Here is a 7,641-nt window from a genome sequence, read left to right on the forward strand (position 1 = left end):
GTTACTTGTTTTAATTAAATTAACACAACTGTTCTTCTTGTTAGTTGTTTTAAATTAAATTAACATAACTTTTCTTCTTTTTAATCTTACTTAAATTAACACAACTATAAATCTTTTGTAAAAACACACATCACTTTTAGGCAGATTGAAATTTCAAATTTATAGATCTACACTGTTCAGTAGGTCTTCCTCTTCTGCATCTACTTCCTCTTCTCTATAGATTGATGAGTCATTTTTCAGCGTGGAAAATTGGAGGATCAAATGACAACAGCAAGTTCCATTTAGTTCAAGGCTTGTTTTATTCTTAATATTGATGTTAAGAACTCAGCCCCATTCTGTTCCTCAAATTAGTTTTAACTGATGTAACTCTCGAAAATACCCGTTCAACTAAGGCGTTACATATTGGCTAGCTGTAAACTTTTAGTGCAAATTCTGCAAGCTCTTTTAACACAAGCTCTCCCGCAGCATTTTTACTGTGATTGCTTTCGTCCAAAATAGTGATCCAGTAGTTGGTATATTTCCTTAAAAATTGTGATCCCAATCAATAGTTAAGGTTTTACTTTTACTTTTATCTTCTTCACCACTCATCGGCTCGTAAGCCGCTTGGGCGATCGGTCACGTCTCTGTTACTTTTCTTTTTTCTTTTGTCCTCTTCACCAAATTATCGGCTCGTTAGCCGTTTGGGCGATCGGTCAAGTCTCTGTTACGCACTGTTGGCAAGTACTGGGCATGCACCGGTCCCTGAATGTACATGAACCCGCTCCAGTGTTGGTCAAGTCTGGTCTTGAAAGAGCTCACGCTAGGTGCCGTCACAACACTTCCTGGTAGATTGTTCCAAGAGTTCACAAATCTCACTCCGAAAAAGTTTACCCTCACAGTTTTCTGGACTTGCCGCTTCTTCAATTTTGAGCTGTGACCCCTTGTGGGGCGAGCGTCCGCCAGCTCCACGTAAGGACACTCGACTGAGTAGTGCCCCTTGAGATGCTTATACACCTTGCCCGCCTGTAGTATAAGCTAGGCAAGATCAGGCGCTCCAACCTCTCAGGGTAGCTGAGGTGCCGAAGTGCAGGCACCAGTCTGGTGGCCCTTTGAACATTTTCAACCAACTGACAGTTCCTAGCATATCTCGGGGACCAGACGGGGTGGCTTTTCTCTAGATGGGGAAGCACTTCACTCTTGAAAATCGTTACGAGGGACGGATCGTCTAGATATCTGAACGACCTTCTTATAAGACCCAATAATTTATTTGTCTGATTTACCTTCTCGCAATGGCCCGAGAACTTCAGCTCATTGTCAACATACACACCTAGGTCCTTCTCACATTCAGCCTCAAATAGTGCAGTTTCTTCATCCCGTTGGGACATATGATACGCCTCCTTACCGTTGGTACGCCCCAGGTGCACTCTCTTACACTTCGTGACATTAAATCTCAGCAGCCATTTCTTCGACCATTCTTGGAGCCCACAGAGGTCCTTCTGCAGCTCTTCACAGTCCGCTTGGTTCTTGATTTCCCGAAATAACTTGGCGTTTTGACGCCACTAACTCTCAATTTCAGTTATCTTAGGCTCATCAGCAAGTTTACGTGGGAGCTCTGAGAATGGAAGACGTAATTGACTTAGACAAATATTTAGTAGGAAACACCCCAAAAGGGTAGCCCAATCCGCTCCTTTTCGCCCAATCTGGTAACATTGATACCGCCAACCTTTGACGTCGTACGATATTTTTCTGAAATTGTTTAACTTCATTCTGGGTTATGCATTGTCATACAATAATGTTTATTGATAAAACGGTATTTATCTGCTTTTGAACGAAATATTAATGATCACGTAATACTCACGCGTATACCGATGACAAAAATTACTTATGTGCGTTGTGGTCGTGTTCTGTAGAGGAAATTTGTATGGTTTACAGGTTTGTTTTCGTACAGTTTATTGGAAAAAATCTTTAAACGGTGTGTTGCACAACGTTCAAATGAGGATACCCAAATGTCTTTGAAAAAAAAGTAAATATTTATATAGTAGCATCATCACAGCATATGATGAGCGCATGTCTGGCCACCAGCCACGTCAGTGCTCTAAGCTTAGCCAACTTTTCTCGCTTGGGGTTGCCTCCCCGTAAACTGCGGGGAAATGGCGTAGACTGTGTTAACCTTTATGTTTTTATTTATATTTCATCATCGTCATCATCATCATCATCATCATCATCATCATCATCATCATCATCATCATCGTCATCAAAAGCCTGTAGTTATCCACTTCTTGATGAAGGTTTGATTCTTCACAATGTTGTCTTCTGTCGTAAACCTACAGGTCCATATAGGGAACTGCCTCCAATTTTTTTCTTTTATCAATCAATCCATTTGTCAATTGATACTTTTTTATGAATGACACACACACATGCATATATATATATATATATATATATATATATATATATATATATATATATATATATATATATATATATATATATATATATATATATATATATATATATATATATATATAATGTGCGTTTACGTTTCTTACTCTTCAGTACAGAGCCGTAGCTTTAGCAGCGTCATGCCATTGTCCTACATTGATATTATCCTTTCATATATTATAAAGACGTGAAATCGTAGAAGAAGAACTCGTCTTATTACGCCTCAGGTAGGTAGGTAGTAAGCAGCTATCAAACAGGGAGGTACTGTAGTGGATACCCTCCCCTACAACTGCCGACTGATCATCTGCCGTTCGCTTACCAGCCAATCAGCTTAGAGCTTTTTCCACGTTTAGAAGTTTAGAAGCTCCAAAAGTTGTTGGTAGCCTAGCGGGCTTACAGCCAGCGACGTCGACAAACTAAGGCGCAGGTACGGACGGAGGAGTACTATCGCCGACTGAGTCTTGAGCTTCCACGTCTCAGCCAGGATCAGTGCTCCCGTCCTCTCTCGCGTACTGATCCCGAGCAGCCGTATAAATATGCGTAGGCGTACGCTCTCCTACCCGCGACCCCCGCCTGAACCGCCAACCCGACGCCCCGAACCACGACAGGCTCCGCACAGAGAAAGCGGACCAGCTGCTGGCCTTCCACGAAGCCCTGAAAAGCAAGAACAATAGGGGGCAGGGAAAAAACACTTTTATTTGAGTTGCAGGCTGCACTTTTCAGGCATCGTTTGTATGGCTGTAACAAACACCTGTGCAAAATTTCATGCCATTTCATGCATACTTACCCTGCCGCATCGCGAACGACTTTTTGTCAACTTTTAGTGTATACCAAAAATTAGGTGTCATTTAATGTTTTCCAGGATAATGATAAATTTTACATGGGTGACATCGATTTAATTCACATGTTATTTTACAGGTACACCTTATAGAAAATCATTACAAGTTCATATTGAAATTCTTTTTTGTGCGGAACCTTGGCATCATTTTCCTAGACAATATTCTTTGCCTAATATATCCATCTCTCGATTCGTATCCCGTCACTTCAGTGCAAGCTTCAGTCATCACTTTTATGCCTCTCTCGACCGCCTGAGTGCTGTTTGGCCACTTGGGCACCACTAATGGTGTCTCAAGAATGTCTCAAGAATGTCATTAACCCTGAGAGAAGTAATGTAAGGAGGCTCAGTCTTGAGTTCATTCCTCCAGTTAATCATGGAATGATAGTTTTTTGCTTGCCACTTTAGTTTCGGAGTCACCACCTTTCTCATGTTGACTACAGGAGGCACATCCTCATTCCCATCTCCATCTTTACCCTCCTCATCAGTATAGTTTAACAAATTCTCGTCAACAGCAGCATCAGAATCTTCCTCCTCCTCTTCAGATCTGCCAGTGCATTCTTCCTTTTGCTGATTCTCCTCTCTAATTTTTCTTATCATTGAGACAGCTTTTTCTCTAACAGTCATGTCCTCATCTGCACACATACCAAGAAGAAGTTGATCTGTGTGGGCGAAGTATGCATTTCTCTGGACAGCCTTCTTCACTATCGTCTCCTCCTCACTATTCAGGTGTTTCATATATAGCAGGGACTGGAATACGTTCCTTGAGCCGTGTGTTACGTAAGGGTGTATCTTGATGTAAAACCACATTGGAGCACTGAACTTTATTATTGTAATGACAATTCTTTTCAACTCATGGCTGGGTCTTGATGTTGCTACATACAGCCTGAGGATTCTACTCCATAAGGTGTTCCACCTTGACACACAGGGAGGACCTGGCTCAATAGCAGCCAAGTCATCTTCAACAACACCTGTGATAACTCCTTTACAAATCCTATACAGGTATTTCTGATCCCCAGACAGAAATCACTGACTGACTGGAACTCAGACAAAGACTCCTTGATCTGCTTTCCAATGGGACCACGCCAATGCTCAGGACCACTTGGTTTACCATCATAGTGATAAAAAACTGCGCGGAAAGGCAGCTCATTTCCGTGAAGCTGACATATGAAATAATGGAGCGGGTGACCAAGTAACATTTCAAGATGATGAATGACTCCATTTTCTGATCCTACATTTACATTGGTTCCATCACAACCAACACACACAATGGGCTGCTGGGTTAGATTTTTCTCCACCAGAAACTCGTGAATAGTTTTGGCACTCTGCTTTCCGTGTCCAGTCTTGGGAGTCACATGTGTGAGATATTCATTGCCAGGCTCAACCATGATGACATAATGATAATCAATATAGACATAGCACCATACTCATCTGCAACAAGACAACTTAAATGAAATAAGAGATATGAAAAAAAAGTTGATAAACACTGAACAGAACATTGCACCGCCACAGCGGCTGTTTGGCTAGTACTGTAGGTAAATTTAAAAATTTCAGTAGAAAATGCGGCAGACTAAACCTCGACATATCAGCTTCAAATTTGGCATGGTGTCTTAGATATGTATAAGGAACAATGCCTGAAGAGTGCAGCTTTGAGCAAAATTTCACTGCCCCCTAAAGAACAACGTCATCCACTCCACTGCCACCACCTCCAACAACTTTACTTCTACCGCCACTGAGGACGACAACTGGACGAAGGTTGAAAACAAAAAACGCCGATGTGCTTTTTCGGGAAACGAATGCCGTCAAGCAGCCCAAAGGGCACCCATCAGCACCACCAGCTCACCCCCAACGACACTGCCAAAATTCCGGATCTTGAAAACGGACAGGAAAACGAAATATGCCGCCATCACAGAGATGGAGAAACTAAATACACTGGCCAAGTTCTCAGTGTGGCCCAACCTAAAGGGGGAGATGATTATTCACCCCAAAGACAAGGACTCCGCCACCACCGTCGACACTTACCTGAGAAACACCACCACCGTTGCATCACCCAAGCTGGACCCCGCCCAGAAACTGATGAAGTCGGTAGTCCTCCGGTACCCAAAGGAACTACCCCTCGAACCCCTGGAGAACCACCCGAAGATCCTAAAAGCCGAGAGATGCTCTCCCCCGTCCGACAAGACGGCCACCACAAAACAAATGCTCATAACGCACTACGGTCCACCCCCCAGCACCAGAGACCTCAAAACCTGGGGGATCTACGAAGTGAGGCCCTTTGTCCCGGAGCCCCTGCGGTGCTTCAGATGCCAGAAATACGGGCACCATCAGACGAGGTGTAGGTACAAAGAAATCTGCGCAGTCTGCGCGCAGAAGCACGGCACACACTCCTGCCTCACCAAGTTGAAAAATGGGAAAAAATTGCCCCCAAGTGTGCCAACTGCGGGGGCAAACACCACGCCTGGAACCCTGGATGCTCCGAGAGGACAAAGAGGGTCCAGGCAAACCGACCAGCAGCAAGACCGGCCCCCACCGCCTGCACACCAGCCCCACCAAATACCTTCGTGTGGGGAACCAAAAGGCAAAAATAACAAAGCCAACCTCCTCAGCCGGTCAACACCCAAAGTGCAGCCCAGTTTCCTGGCCTCACTACGGCCACACCTCAGCCACCCAAGCAGCAGACAACGACAACCACGAAAAAGGTAAAAGAAGCACACACCAAGGCACCAGAAGGAATGATACACGTATCAGACCTAGCCAAGGTACTGACAACCTTCGCGGAGGACCTAGCCGGACTACTGGGCCACAAGATCCAGCCCACACAGCTCCAAATACTCATGGGGAGCGTCGTCGGGCAAGTCGCCACAGCTCCAGCCACCTCAGTGGAGGACGCCATGCCGGTCCCCACTCGAGTGACAGCCGAGGTACACTCTACACCGAAAAAGGCCACCAGAGAACCCAAGATACCGACAGCTCCCAGAAAGAAATTGGACTTTTCAGCTCACCTGAACCGAACCACGGCCCAGAAGGCAAAAACCACCACAGAACAAGAAGATATGAACCTGATCCAGTCGGAATCGGACCTGAACATATCCATCGAGGACCACCAGAAGTCCCCGATGAAACAGTGGTGGAAAACATCAGCAACATGGAATGCTCAGGGCATCAAAAACAAGAAACACCTCCTGCAAGAAGCAGCAACCAAGGACAAGCTTGACATAATTCTGCTACAAGAAACACTTCTACAAGAACACCACTGTTTCAAATTCAGTGGTTACAAGACATACAGGAGGCATTTCACGCAGGCGTCAACAAGAGGATGTATGATCTTGGTCAAGTCAAGCATACCCTCCTCCGAGGTCATGCAGCAATTGCCATGTGGGGAAAACATTGAGACACAGGCCGTCAAAGTAACCCTCCAAGAACGGGAATTAACTGTTCACAACATCTACAAGAACCCAAGGGGCTCACTGGAGAAGACTCAATTATTCGCTTCAGCCGCTGACCACGCCACACTCATAGGAAGGGATTTCAATGCACATCATCCCTTCCTAAGCTCGGTAAGCCCCACAAATGAAGACGGCCTACACCTATACACCACCTTTCAAGACACACCCGAGATCTGCCTCCTGAACACCGGAGAGCCCACCCACATTAGGGGAGGAAGGCTAGATCTAACCTTCGTCTCCAGTGCACTACAGCCTTCGGCCTCCTGGCAGCTACACCCCACGCTGACCAGCGACCACTTTGCCACCCTAACAACACTGAAGGTGAACAAACTCCCCACTCCACCCCCGCCGAGATGGAGATACAATGTCCAAAAGGCAGACTGGGAACTCTATAAGAAACACCCGGCAGAGTGGCGCGCAAAATCACAGCCGGCCGGCGCAGCACCCATGGACGAGACATCCTTCCACCAACAATTGGTCGAGGCGTTTCACCAAGCGGCAGAAGAGGTTATTCCAAAAACAAAACCCACATCAAGACAGTACAAGGATTACTGGTACTACTGTCCCAGGGTGAAAGAACTCACCCACAGAGTGAACATGGCCCGAAGAAACTACAGGAGACATCCCACGGAAACAAACAGACATCTCCTGCAATTCATAGTTAAGGATACCAGGGAAGAGAAGGAAGAAATCAAAAGCGTAAGCTGGCTCAAGTGGTGCTCCGAACTGAACGAGCACACCGCCCTCGGCAAAATGTGGGCCCAGAGCCGAAGGGCATCTGGGAAGGCAACACCACCACCACCACCAACCCATCCCAACCCAGAAGAGGAAGCCGAGAGACTTGCAAAACTGTTCTCTGACCGAGCAGCAACGAAAAACCTCCCGAGACAGGCGGAGGAGACACAACGGCGTCTGCGACAGGCCAGACTCCAGATGATC

Source organism: Homarus americanus, unplaced genomic scaffold, assembly GCF_018991925.1.
Source record: "Homarus americanus isolate GMGI-L3 unplaced genomic scaffold, GMGI_Hamer_2.0 scaffold49667, whole genome shotgun sequence".
In the NCBI taxonomy this organism is placed as follows: Eukaryota; Metazoa; Arthropoda; class Malacostraca; order Decapoda; family Nephropidae; genus Homarus; species Homarus americanus.